At 46.5% G+C, this 13,360-nt stretch overlaps 1 protein-coding gene across 7 annotated transcripts in view; it reads left to right on the forward strand.

Annotated features, from left to right (window-relative positions):
• Positions 1-8,327: 8,327 nt before the first annotated feature.
• STAT3 (signal transducer and activator of transcription 3) overlaps positions 8,328-13,360 on the forward strand; it is a gene marked incomplete at its 3' end in the record, with an annotated part of 40,385 nt that continues 35,352 nt past the window's right edge. For 2 of the 7 annotated variants that reach the window (XM_083708712.1, XM_083708719.1), the window contains exon 1: positions 8,328-8,504. The other 5 variants (XM_083708715.1, XM_083708713.1, XM_083708717.1 and 2 more) reach the window with 5 other exon arrangements.

The raw sequence follows: 13,360 nt of genomic DNA on the forward strand, positions 1-13,360 counted from the left end.
GACCCCTGACCATTAGGTCCGGTCGTGACCGACTCTGAGGTTGCAGCGCTCATCTCACTTTATTGGCCGAGGGAGCCAGCGTACAGCTTCCGGGTCATGTGGCCAGCATGACTAAGCCGCTTCTGGCGAACCAGAGCACAGAAATGCCGTTTACCTTCCCGCCGGAGCGGTACCTATTTATCTACTTGCACTTTGACGTGCTTTTGAACTGCTAGGTTGGCAGGAGCAGGGACCGAGCAATGGGAGCTCACCCTGTTGCGGGGATTCAAACCACCGACCTTCTGATCGGAAAGTCCTAGGCTCTGTGGTTTAACTCACAGTGCCACCCGCTTCCCAATAGTACCTTGGGATGGGGCAATTCCAGTCAGGAGAATGGCAGAGGGGAAAAGGTTAAACTACTCATCCATTAGCACCACAACACCAGTTCAAATTTGAGGGGCGGGGAACCAGCATTTAGCTCTTTAAAAACTGCCAATCAGATTATGGGTCACCTATTGTTCTGCCTAGTTGTGCCTTTATTTGTGCCAGTGGTGCAGCCTTAAACTCACCCCTCCCATCACTCCCAAACAGCCGGCCTTGGCTTAGACCTAGCTGAATCTCTGGAAGTAGAAGGGGCGGCCCAGGACGTTTTGTCACTTGAGGCAAAACAGAAAAAGCCCTCCTCTGCCCACAGCCCCACAGTTGCTGAGTGGAGGCAGCTTACAGAAGCCCTGGCAGGCTGAAAGTGGCAGGAGAAGAAAACATAGGAGGCTGGAGAGGAGCAGGTAGAGGAAGAGGTGGGAACCAAGCACAGGAGGAGGTGGGTGGCATGTTCCCCAGGGCCTGGATCTGCTGCCCCTCCCAGCTTTCCCCAGCCTGCCGCCCAAGATGACTGCCTCATCAAACCTCCTGGGTGAGCCAGTCCTGGGAAGCAGCCAGCAACTAATTCCCCGCTGGATGCAACATTCAACAGGAGGTTCTTGGCGAAGCCATCACTGATTCCACAGCACATCATCATCTGTTGGGACTTGCTGGGAAGAGGTGAAGAGGCTTTTCCAGAGTTGGCCCCTCCTCGCTCTGTAAGTGGCCCCCGTGACGTGGAACACAGATGATGGTGACAGAATGAGTGGGTGGGTAATTGATACATTACTTTGGAACTCCAGAATGGAATCCTCCGTTGAGCAATGAATAAGGACAAAACGATAATGCCAAGATTCCACAGCTGCTCGCTTCCATCTGTAAATATGGTTTTCCCATTCTTCTGACTTTCTGCATTTCACTTCCTTCAAAAAAGAAAGGAAGAATGTGGTCTTTATCCTGGAGTTTTCTTTGATGTTACTGAACATGATGGGAAATGCTATGGAGTTGGGCTGATTTACCCACCCATATCAAGGCTGAGTCACAAGTACCACAAGAGACTCCACTGATCTTTGGCAGCTGGAAAGGACAGATAACTACAAGCAAGTCTTCACTGGAACAGAGAGAAAGGAAAGGAAAGGAAAATCTTCTGGGTGGTATACAACCAGCTTTTCTCAGCGTAGACTCAATGAAACATGTTCACGACTAACTGAAGTCCATTAATTTCAGTGGGTCTGCTTTCAGTGAAAATTAGTTGAATACAGCCGTCTGCACAGATAAGCATTTGCGTGGGATTCGCAGGAGAGAAGACAAAAGGGCAAGACAGACCACAGCAGAAGACCTTTTATAAGATCAAAGCCAAAGCACAATAACCACAGGTTTCAACTGTCACTGCGGCATTTATTGACTTGAAAGCAAAGGTCATCATCCCCCAGTGACATCACAGCATATTTGGGTAACTCCAAAAAGATTTCAGATTACCACAAAAGGCATGTTAAGAAATAAATAAAGACATTTCACAAAATGGTTTGCTCAAAATAGGTGGGTACCACAACAAGGTGTTGCAACAGACCGTACACACTTGCTCCCCCCCCCCCCCACAATCCCCAGCCACAACACCTAACAATGCTGTCATATCATTTACATATCTAAGCCAACCCCAGGAGCACCAGATCTTACCCAAGTCTGTAAAGCCTCTGAAACCACTAACAAGGTCTGACCGGAATCCTTCTTGGGGTGGCTCATTAAGTGCAACTGGGAAGAGATGTTGCAGGGCAGAGTGAGCCTGATCCAAATTTCTGCCAGCCAGTCAGCTAGTCATGCTCTTTCCCAGGAAACAACATTCCATCCCCCTCCCCCGCCCAAAAAAGCAAGGTGGTATTCCCTGGCTATAGAGCATGCTCAGTCTTCATTGGTCTGTTTTGGGTCCCCCTCCTTTTTAGGGGTTTTGTTTGTTTGTTGGGGGGATAGTTCTGCAAATCTTGGCTTTTCTGTGAACCTGCTGATACCTCCCCTTGTGTGCAGATGGAGCCATTTTGACCACAAAGGGATCCATAAAAGATAATAAAACATATTGGCTGCCCACAACTGTGAGTCTCCTGGAATTCAATTCTACCTGCCATTCAGAAATGACATAGGCATGAACTTAAAGCATAGTTGCATAAAAGCATTCCTCAATGAGTGGCTTGCTAAGGTTTTCGAAAAGATCACTGCTGGCCGTGGGTTCATACGATTACCGCTGCAAGCTCCCCAAAAATGATACAGCAGCCATGTCCAACTGAGAATCCTTGCCACAGGTGGTCTCTATCAAAACATTTCACAGTCTGGCTGGTCCACATTCAGCTGTTAATCCACTTTCCCCACATTCACATTTAGACTGGAATAGTCCATGCCTGCAGCTATTTGATTTGGCATATGCGAAGCAGCTTCAGTACTCATCCCCTTTTGTGTGTGTCCCTGCCTTCTAATTTATTAACTCTGTTATGCCAGTTAAGTACTGTACCCAGGGCCAGATTTAGGTTTAATGAGGCCCAAAGCTACTGAAGGAAATGGGGCCCTTTATATGTCCAGCTGTCCTTTGTCAACAACAAATTGTCGCTGTTTTTTGTGTTGAATATATGTTATATGGTAATTTATGGACCTAATAGGTATCTAAAGCCATTTGCACATGTTGCCATGCAACCAGTCCATGCAGGCACCCTATATATAGAAATGAGCAAACCAGTGATATTTTAGGGAGCAGGCTAGCACCGGGGCCCATTACTGTACTTACATTATAGGAGCCTACACAGCACAAGTACTGTTATGGTATATATAGGATTTATTTTGTTTTTTATCTAATATTTTGGAAATGTACATCCAGGTTTTTTTTTCCTTTATTTTTTTGGGGGGACCCCAAGAGAGTGGGGCCCTAAGCTATGGCTTGTTTAGCTTATATGTAAATCCGGCACTGATTGTACCAACAGGGCATGCACGCAGATACCTTTTTAAATAAAATAAAAAAATACACGCAAAATCTTCACCTAAGAAGTGTGCAAAAGCGCAGTCAGCCAACTGTAAATTTGCTTGTGCAGTTTTCTGGTTTCATGCAAATCTGAGGGTCAAAGGAAAGCTGGATAAGAAATGAACACACTGATGAAGCAGTGGGTGTGGAAAGCAGAGTAGCAGAAAGTGGTAATTTATCCATCACTCCCTAAAAAACAAAACAAATTGTATGCAACCCTGAGTAGAGAGGTTTGGAGCCCCATCTCCCCCAACTTATTGGATTAGAATTGACAGGGGTCTGCATTCAGATGGGTGTTGCTTGATGGTAATGTCATTTAGACAATGCAAATTAAATGGAAATGCAAACAGCTGCCAGTACACAGTAAACTCCAGTGTGGACGATCCCTCGGACTCTACTCTGGTTAACATGTCTACACTCACTTCATATTAATCAGGTCTTAAATTGCATAACCCAGCTGAGCAGCCTACCAAGAAAAAACTAGCTTAGCCAGTGCACTTCACGGCTGTAGAATGATTTCTTCCAGGGTCAGCTGCTACCTATAGGATTGTGCCCCACTCACCCATGCAACAGAGTCACTGTGTCCCCAACAGCTGCAGGAGTTGCAGCACTTCAAAAAAGTGCCACTTTGTAGCATGAAGGTGCCACAATGATGAACGCATTTATTATTTCCTATCATCTATCTATCTATCTATCAGCTAGAAATGTAAGGCTGTCATCATGCAGCCCCCATTGGAAGACTTGCATCACAATCCTGGATTTGTATGAAGCTAGAGTGCAGGTGGCGCTGTGGGTTAAAGCCTCAGCGCCTAGGACTTGCCGATCGAAAGGTCGGCAGTTCGAATCCCTGCGGCGGGGTGCGCTCCCGCTGCTCGGTCCCAGCGCCTGCCAACCTAGCAGTTCGAAAGCACCTCCGGGTGCAAGTAGATAAATAGGGACCGCTTTCTAGCGGGAAGGTAAACGGCGTTTCCGTGTGCAGCTCTGGCTTGCCAGAGCAGCGATGTCACGCTGGCCACGTGACCCGGAAGTGTCTCCGGACAGCGCTGGCCCCTGGCCTCTTGAGTGAGATGGGCGCACAACCCCAGAGTCTGTCAAGACTGGCCCGTACGGGCAGGGGTACCTTTACCTTTACCTTTAGAGTGCACATATGATCTGGCTGTTGGGACCAGCTGTGAACTATTTTGACCAACTGTCACAGCCAAACTACTATACAGGATACTGGAAAATGAGTGATCAAATCTTGCACTGTTTTTTTTGGTTTTTTTGTCAAAACACAAAACAACTGTGTGGTTTGCGTGTGTTTGTGTGTGCATGAGAGAATTGAATCAAATAATCCAGTTGGGGCAGCAGCACCTAGCCCTTTCCACCATGCTGTTTTCCTGATCTTAAAGAGCCTCTTCCCCACCTTGGATACCAGTTCAACGTTGGAAATAATATAGGGACCTGTGCAGTTGCCGGTAGTTTGTGGGAGATTTAGAGCAGGGAAGCAGCACAGTAGAATGGGTTAATTGCTCCATCCCTCAGCATCATGTCTTAATCCAATTCGCACTTCTCTCCAAAACTTTTTCAAACTAAAACTAAAACTTTTATTCCTGGATTTCCCAGCAGCTCACTGGTTTATCTCTCAGTGGGCTGCTAAACCCGGGCCTGTGGATTCTTATATACAAATAATAATAATCCTGCACATTGATCCGTAGCATGTCAGGGAGAAGGCTAGGCTGGTAGTTAACCCAGTTAGTTTTGTCACAGCCTGATCATTGACTTGAGGTAACATGGAGTCAGTTATTTTCACTGGTGGTACCAGTGTTATGGAATGCCCTCCCTGGTGAAATACAAGAGGCATTCTGCTGACTCTTTAAAACATGCCTGTTGAGGTAAGCTTCCCTCTGATTTCCTGGTCTGTGGTTTTAACAGACTTGTTTATGATATATTTTAATTAGGGATGTTTTTCTACTTTGATCTTACTGTTTTACTATGATTGACAGCTTGTTATTTTGCTGCTGGCTTTTTCTGCTTGGGAAATGCATTGGCACTTCTTCTCAAGATGAAAGGCGGTGTATGTAGGAGGAAAATTGACCTGACCTGTGAGTAATTAACAAAAGAATCAGATGGGTACCTAAATTCCAAACATAGGGCTTTGCACACCCCTCCAGCAGGAGAGAGCCCCCAACAGAATTAAAAACAATCTCAGAGTTAAACAGCAGTATTGCTAGTAGGTTGCTAAACCTTTTTGCATATCCCATTTAGTGTATTTTAAAACGCCTGCCCCCTCTCTCTACCCCTGTAGCAATGAACAGACCACATACAGTTCAGTAAGTTTTAAATGCTTAACTTACTAAATCCAAAGGTCCAGTTCATGTGTTATTTCATGCAGCAGCAAAAATAACACAGGCAGATTACTTTTGGGTGCAAAATACTGCATATAGTTTCAAACATTAGTCCTGGTTGATTACATGGCACAGAGAGAGGTGAAGAACAGAAAGAGAAGCGGCTTCACTTCCTTCCTCATGGAGGTAAGGGGCATGACCTAGCTGAGTCTAAGAACTCTGTGGTTTTAAACCCTTCATGCACCAACTAGCATGTATGCATAGATATGTTTGACTGCAATTTCCCACAGTATATAAATTATTTTAATAACAACAATCCGGTTTCCTTTGTTGTTTTTGTGTCATGTATGAAAAGACTTCAGTACATGTAACAAAAACGGGTTTCAGAAACTGTTGGTTTGTAAGCCAATCAATAAAACGAGTTTCACAAAACAGAGAAACACACAAAAAAGAGGAAATTGGCACAACAGGGACAGAAGTGAACAAGTGAGCTTTCCAACATCCTCTGCTACGCAACGCAACGCAGAACTCATTAATCTAGACCAGGGGTAGGCAACCTAAGGCCCATGGGCCGGATGAGGCCCAATCCCCTTCTCAATCCAGCCCACGGACAGCCCGGGAATCAGCGTGTTTTTACATACATGAGTAGAATGTGTCCTTTTATTTACACTGTATCTCTGGGTTATTTGTGGGGCCTACCTGGTATTTTTACATGAGTAGAATATGTGTTTTTATTTAAAATGCATCTCTGGGTTATTTGTGGGGCATAGGAATTCGTTCATTTTTTTTCAAAATATAGTCCCACATGGTCTGAGGGACGGTGGAACGGCCCATGGCTGAAAAAGGTTGCTGACCCCTGATCCAGACCAAACATGATTTTCCTTCTGGTGTACGCACCACCTGTGCACTAACAGCACCCATCCCTTCCCAGGGTCAGCTGCAGAGGTTACACAGCACCTTGGGAGGACTGGCTAATGCCAACCACTAACACACCTAAAGGAGGTTTGGGACTTTCTGCTTTGTGCCATACCATCTGCAACTCATACAGAGTCAGACTCAAAGGGCAAGGTAGCTCAGGTCAGAAGCTAGACACTCATTTTCCCATGAAAGTCAAAGGGTGATGATTATCGTTATATAACAAAAAACAAAACAAAACAACAACAACAACAACAACACATTACCGGGCCCAGTTCAAATTGCTGGTTTTGACTTTTAAACTCCTAACCAGCTTGGACCCGAGCTATTTACTGGACCACCCTCACCTATACTAACCAGCCCACACCTTAAGATCTGCTTCGGAGGCTCTCCTGGTATGCCCACTACATAAATCAGTAATGAGGGTAGCCATGAGAAGTCCTTTTGATGGCCTGCTGCTGGGAGGAAAAACCTAGGAGGGGAATAAAAATTTCCCCATAACAGCCCAAGGAGCACTGAGGACAGGACAGAGCCTTCCACTGCACCTGTGGGCAGCAGGTTAGCTTAGAGCACAAAGGCCAATATGGTATCCTCCAGAGGATGTGGGACTACAACTCCCATCAACCCCAACCAGTATGGCTAATAGTAAGGAAAGATGGTAGTCTGAGTGCAACAACATAGAGGACAACACACTGACTACTCCTGACAGATGCATTTACTGTATTCTTTCTGGTGCCTGCTGAAGACATTATTATTTAGGCAAGCCTTACTCAGATGTTTGGAAAGTTTATGTGGGTTTTAATTTGTTTTCAGTCTATTATGGTTTTAACTTTGTGTATGGCGTAAATTATAGCTGTAAAAGTTTTTAGTGATGGTTTTGTTGTTTAGTCTTTTTTTGTAAGCCACTTTGTTTTTTCCTACAACCAAGGGGTATATAAAATTTATGAAATAAATATAAATATATAAGGAAGGGCGCAGAGAACACCACAGCTGTGTCCTCTCACCACCTCACCGCCCCTTCCTGCCTCCCAGGATCTGCCGCCTAAGGCAACCACCTCACTCTATCCAATGGTAGAACCAGCTGTGGCAGCTACTCATGCAAACACCAGCCTCCTCCTCCTCCCTCTTGCTCACTTGCCATTTCCTTCTGGGTGCCACACACAGTGGAGGGGCTGGGTCCCAGTAACTCCCATCTCTCCCCCGCCCCAATACCGACTGCTCCAACAAGAGAGAAGGCAAGCAAAGAGGTAGGGGAGAGTCTGGGCCAAACGACCAGCTGATGGAGGCTCCTTGCAACTAGGCACTCGCCCAGTGCTTCCTGGCAGGAGTAGGCAGAGACAGCAGCTGCTGTGGCTTCCTCCTGTCAAGACTCTCTGTCAGCACTGGGAGAGGAAAGGCGGGCTCGACATCTCTTTGCTGAGCAGGGCAGGGGAGAGGGCTGAGCCCACTAGGGGGAGGTGACCCACCAACCCCCCACCCTACAAGCAGCCCTGCAGTATCCCCGCTGAGAGCTCCTTCCCCCGCCCACTGGGGCTGAAGCGAAGCCTCCCTCCAGCTCAGGAGAAAGACAACAGCGGCGGCAGCGGCAGCGGCGGCGGCGACGTCACGCGCTGCCCGGAACTCAGCTGGGTTTCCAGCAGAGCAGCGGGAGGAGGAAGCCAGGCGTGGAACAGCCGGATGAATAATAAAAGCCGAGGCCCGCGCTGATTGGCTACCAGAGGCGCCTCCCGGCGAAGCGACCCGCGGAGCTCGCCGGCGATTGGTCGGCGGCGGAGAATGTCGGCAACTCGGGGCGCGCGGGCAAGAGGGAGGGGGCGGGGTCAGGCTCGCAGCCAGCAGCTGGGGCAGGGCTAAGAGCGCGGCGACGGGAAGAGGCCGGATCGGTCCCAGCGGTGGGCAAGGGGCGCCGGGCGGTCTGCAAGGTAGGCCGGGAGGCACCGGGGGCGGGGGTCGCCGGGCGTGCCGGAGCCTTGCTTTGGGGCGGGAGGGCTCAGCCGCGGCTCAGGTAGAGGCTACCTCTAAGCATGTGCAGAGTGCCCCTCTCCATCCGCCACTTGATGGGTGACAGCTGGGGGCAGGGGGCTGCTCTGAGGAACAACTCCTTCCCCTGGGGAATCAAGGGCCAAGTGGGCAGGAATTCTTTAATCAGGATGGGGTCGGCGAGCGGCTAGGAAAGAGCAAGTTGTGGAGAGGAAGAGGCTGAGAAGTGGCTCATCTTGGGTGCGGGGAAGAGGTGGGGGCTGGTGGAGGTCTGCTTTACCCTGCCAGCTATGAGCCTTGGAAGGAGGTGGTGGGTCATGGGAGCTAATGTTGCCTCTTGAAGGATCCGGGAAGTCTGCCGTCATATATATAATCTTTTTGGAGGGGGTGTGCGTGTGTATGTGTTAATGCGCGTTCGGTTTCCTGGACTTCGGATTAACTCAAGGTGTTGGGTCTGTCGGCGGAGGAGGGAGATGTTTGCTCTCCGTGCTCCCTCCAAAAAGTGTGAGGGGTCTGCGCGCGCCCCTGATATAGGTTATTGCCCCTGAAGTATGTATTAGGTACACTTTGCGGGCCCTCCCCTAATGGCGGGGAGCGTCTGGAGAGACGAGGAAAAGGGAATACGGTAATTGTAGGGCTGTTGCAGGTGGGTTGGAAACCCCACGCTGTTCCCTCAACTACAAGGAAAACGGCTGCTGAAAGCGAGGGTCCCATCTGCACTATGAATTTAAAGCGGTTTTGTACCGCTTTAAACAGTCATGGTCCCCCCGCCTCCCGCCCAAGCATCCTGGGAAGTGCAAGAGGACTGAAAGTTGTGAGGAGAGTTGAGCGTCAATTCCGGGAATTTCCTGGGAAGAAGGATTGATTGTTAAACCTCTCTGAGATTGTGAGCTGAATGTGTATGTGAGGGGGGAGGGGTGTCTCATGACAACTCTCAGCACACTTATAAACTACAGTTCCCAGGATGCTTTGGGGGGGAACGGAGGATGGTTTAAGGCTCTTTAAAAATCTGCTTTGAGGTTTTGTTTTTTTTAATCAAGCCGTGTATTTATTTTATGAAATAAGTAAAATAAAGTGCTGTGATACTGCTTTAAAAGTACAGTATAGTGAAGATGGGGGTCTAGGGCAGTATGGCAGCTAGCCATACAGAGCTATGCAGAGCTAGCTGATATGGTGTTATCTAGGTGCATTGTTCTTGGTTCTTCCTATCATTCAACAAGGAAGGGTTGGGGCCTGGCTTGACATCCACATGCCTCATTTTTGTGGGGGTGGTATCCCTGTTGCTGGAAGTTATCAATTGGGAAATCCCCATTTTTATCTCTCTCTTCTCTCACCCCACCCCGGCATCACTTCTTTATCTGGCTATACAAACACAGTGTCCCTGAACGTGAGTCTTCATAAAAATCAGATTTTAAAACAAAGCAGAACTGGAGCCAGCCTCCCAAACGGCTGTGGGAGATTCTGACCTGGTTTTGTAGTGAAGTGATGTTTTGCGAGGTTGACACCCCCCCCCCTTCTCACTGACTTATTCAGTTGCCTGCTATGTGTAGCAAAAAAACCCTCCACTAAACTTTAAAAAAAGGCTGACAGGAAGCTTCTGTTTGCACAAGTGTCTCAATAGGCCAAGCGTGGGGGAGGTTGCCTTATGGTGCAAAAACAGCTCTGCTGCAAAGCTGGCCAGTCCAAGGGTTACGATCTGAAACCTCTGTGGATGTTTACCTTTCTGTTTCAGAAGGAAGGCCTTTGCTACTTTCGAGGTACTTCAGCTTTTGCTCTGGATTGCATTGCCAGGTTTCGATGGGGATAGGAGGTACTTGGCTGCTTCCAAGGTTGCCTGGGATGCCTGCTGGAACTTGAAAATTCCCAAATTGTCATTAAGAAGCTTCTGGCAATAATTTAAGAACGTGCTCCTTCACCAGAGCATTCAGATCTCTCAGGGGGGTTCTTGCATGGCTAGGGAAGTGACTGAAGAAGGAGCTTGCTCTTTTGACTGTGGGTTGCACAGGCAGGTTTTTCCCCATTACAGTGGTACCTCAGGTTAAGTACTTAATTCGTTCCGGAGGTCCGTACTTAACCTGAAACTGTTCTTAACCTGAAGCTAATGGGGCCTCCTGCTGCCACTGCGCCGCCGGAGCACAATTTCTGTTCTCATCCTGAAGCAAAGTTCTTAACCTGAAGCACTATTTCTGGGTTAGTGGAGTCTGTAACCTGAAGTGTATGTAACCTGAAGCGTATGTAACCTGAGGTACCACTGTAGTTTATCTGGCCCAGGGATTCCTTGTATAGACATTACAATGGCTGTTTAATTGAGGGAGCAGGGTAAGCGATGATCACTTTCTCCTGCCTACGGCAAGGTGCTTGCTTTTTTAACAAGGCCTGGGGAACCTGTAGCCTTTAAGAAGTCGGTTGGCTCCAAGCTCTATCATCATCCTGGACCATTGACCATGCTAGCTGGGGCTGATGGGAGTTGTAGTCCAACAGACCCTGGAGGACCACTGTCCCTGGTTTAGGCATTGGGGCATATTTCTGCTCCTGTCCTCCAGGATAACCACAGGGAAATGGAAGTGAAGAGAAGCAGCATAGGCTAAGATCTTGCAAAGAAGCGGGAATGTCCTGCTGTTTTCAACTGAACTGGGCACTTAAAAGATGCAGTAATGTTGTATACCCCCCAACATTTCCCCAGTGAAAATACAGACACCCTATTCCATAATAATAATAGTAATAATTTATTATTTATACCCCACCCATCTGACTAGTTTGCTCCAGCCACTCTGGCCGACTTCCAACATATATACCGGTATAAATGTTTTAAAACTTCCCTATACAGGGCTGCCTTCAGATGTCTTGTAAATAGGTTGTATGGTTACTTATCTCCTTGACTTAGGGGTCGCATACCCTCCAACATTTCTCCAATGAAAATAGGAACGTCCTAAGGAAAAGTGGAACATTCCAGGATCAAATAAAAAACCAGGTCGGCTTCTGTAAATCTGGGACTGTCCCCCCAAAAAAGGGATACTTGGAGGGTCTGATATTGATGTTCCAGTGCCCTGACTTCCATGATGTTGACTGCGAGGTGTTTGCTGAGAACCAGTATTCTTTCTCTGTCTCTTTCTCCCCCGCTTCCCCACCCCCCTCTGGTTTGCAGTAAGTCAGTTTTATGATTCCTGGCTGACTCCTGCTGCTGCTGCTGCTGCTGCTGCTGCTGCTGTTCTCCCAGCTGGCGTCTCCAATGTCAAAACCACAGTGCAGTGTTTGTCTCTGGCCTGTGTTTATAGAAGCAAGGTGCGAAAGAAGCGACATCTTATACAGGAGCTTGGTTATAAAGATCAGGACAGCTATTTTGTAAGCGTAATAATCCATCATGATCCAGCACAAAGCCCTTAGCTACGTGGAACAAATTAAACTTGTTAAAGGTCACACATGCAAAACAACTTTGCTTTCATTTTAATTCTTTTCCCAAAATAAATGGAAATGGGAGCATTTATTTGACTGGGGGGGGGGCACACTTAATGTGTCAAATCTGGCTTTTAAAAGTCTGACACAGTCTGCCAGCTATTAAGAACTGGTCCTGCTTGGAGATTTCTGATAAGTCCTTTGTCAGAGGCATGTATATTGTAGTAAAGTGAGGCCCTTACTTAAACCAAAAGCTTTTGCTCCATACGTCATGTAATAATCCTGCAAAACAGGTATTGAAATGAATTTTTTGTGCCTATGTTCAGGACATACTTCTGCATCTTAAGTTTTAATCCCATGCTGTTTTGTCTTTTTTAAAATGCACATGTATAAAATCCAGCAAAATAACATATCTTTACAATAATTAAATTTATCTTAGACCAGTGGTTCCTTATTAGGGGTCTGAGGACCCATAGAATGCACCCAGGGAGTCCATAGCCCCGTCCCTTACCTACCCCAACTATTTTTTTGTATTTTTTGCATAGTAATATCACAAATTTTATTGTCTGTTTCAGTGCTGTATGATTTTTGTTTTGTAATACATTTTATTAGTTTTCAATTACAGTCCAATAATAGCCTCATTATAACAATAGCAATTTTAATACAATTATTAATACAAATAATTAAAATACCGAATTATATAATTTAGTTAAAGTGGCTCCCCGCGTGCTAGATTTGATGGTTTGATAATTTTCTTTATTTCTGCGTTCCAAAATCTTATCAGGTTAAATTACATTCTGGTCACAATAAAAATCCCTTATACAACAACAGCAGTATTAATAACTTTTATTCGTGTTGGCACATTAAATGATTTATAAAACTGCAAGTGAGGAACTATAGCCTTGTTCTTCCTGTGTGTGGCAATTATTTTGTCCATGGTGTTTCTTCCTGTCCTTGTAAGATGTTATGTCTTTCTTTCCCCTGGTTGTTGCTGTTATCCATCATGCCTTTGGCAGAGCTGATATTCCATTGTCGTTTCAGAAATTTCTCCATCGCTCTGTCCCATGCTTCGTTCTTTTGCACCAAGAACTTTAACAACAGCTGCAAAAGTCACTCTGTCCCAGTAAATAAACTGTTGTCACCATTTTCCTTCTCAGCCTGGGAAGAAGACTGATCTGTCAAACTGCAGATGATTCAATAAAGAACCTTAGCAGCTACTTGGCAGTTCACAGACTCCTTTCATTCTTCCATCCTCGCTTGAACAAATATACAGTAATTTGAACTAACGTTCAGAGGACAGTTGCTGAATCATAAATGTGGAGAAGAAAACTTTAAATAAACTGTAGGCTTCCCCCCCCCAGTCTTTTGCACCAAATGAAGTCTTATCTCAAGTTCAAACCTTAAA

The sequence above is a fragment of the Podarcis gaigeae genome (genome assembly GCF_964106915.1).
Source record: "Podarcis gaigeae genome assembly, chromosome: 13".
Classification (NCBI taxonomy): Eukaryota; Metazoa; Chordata; class Lepidosauria; order Squamata; family Lacertidae; genus Podarcis; species Podarcis gaigeae.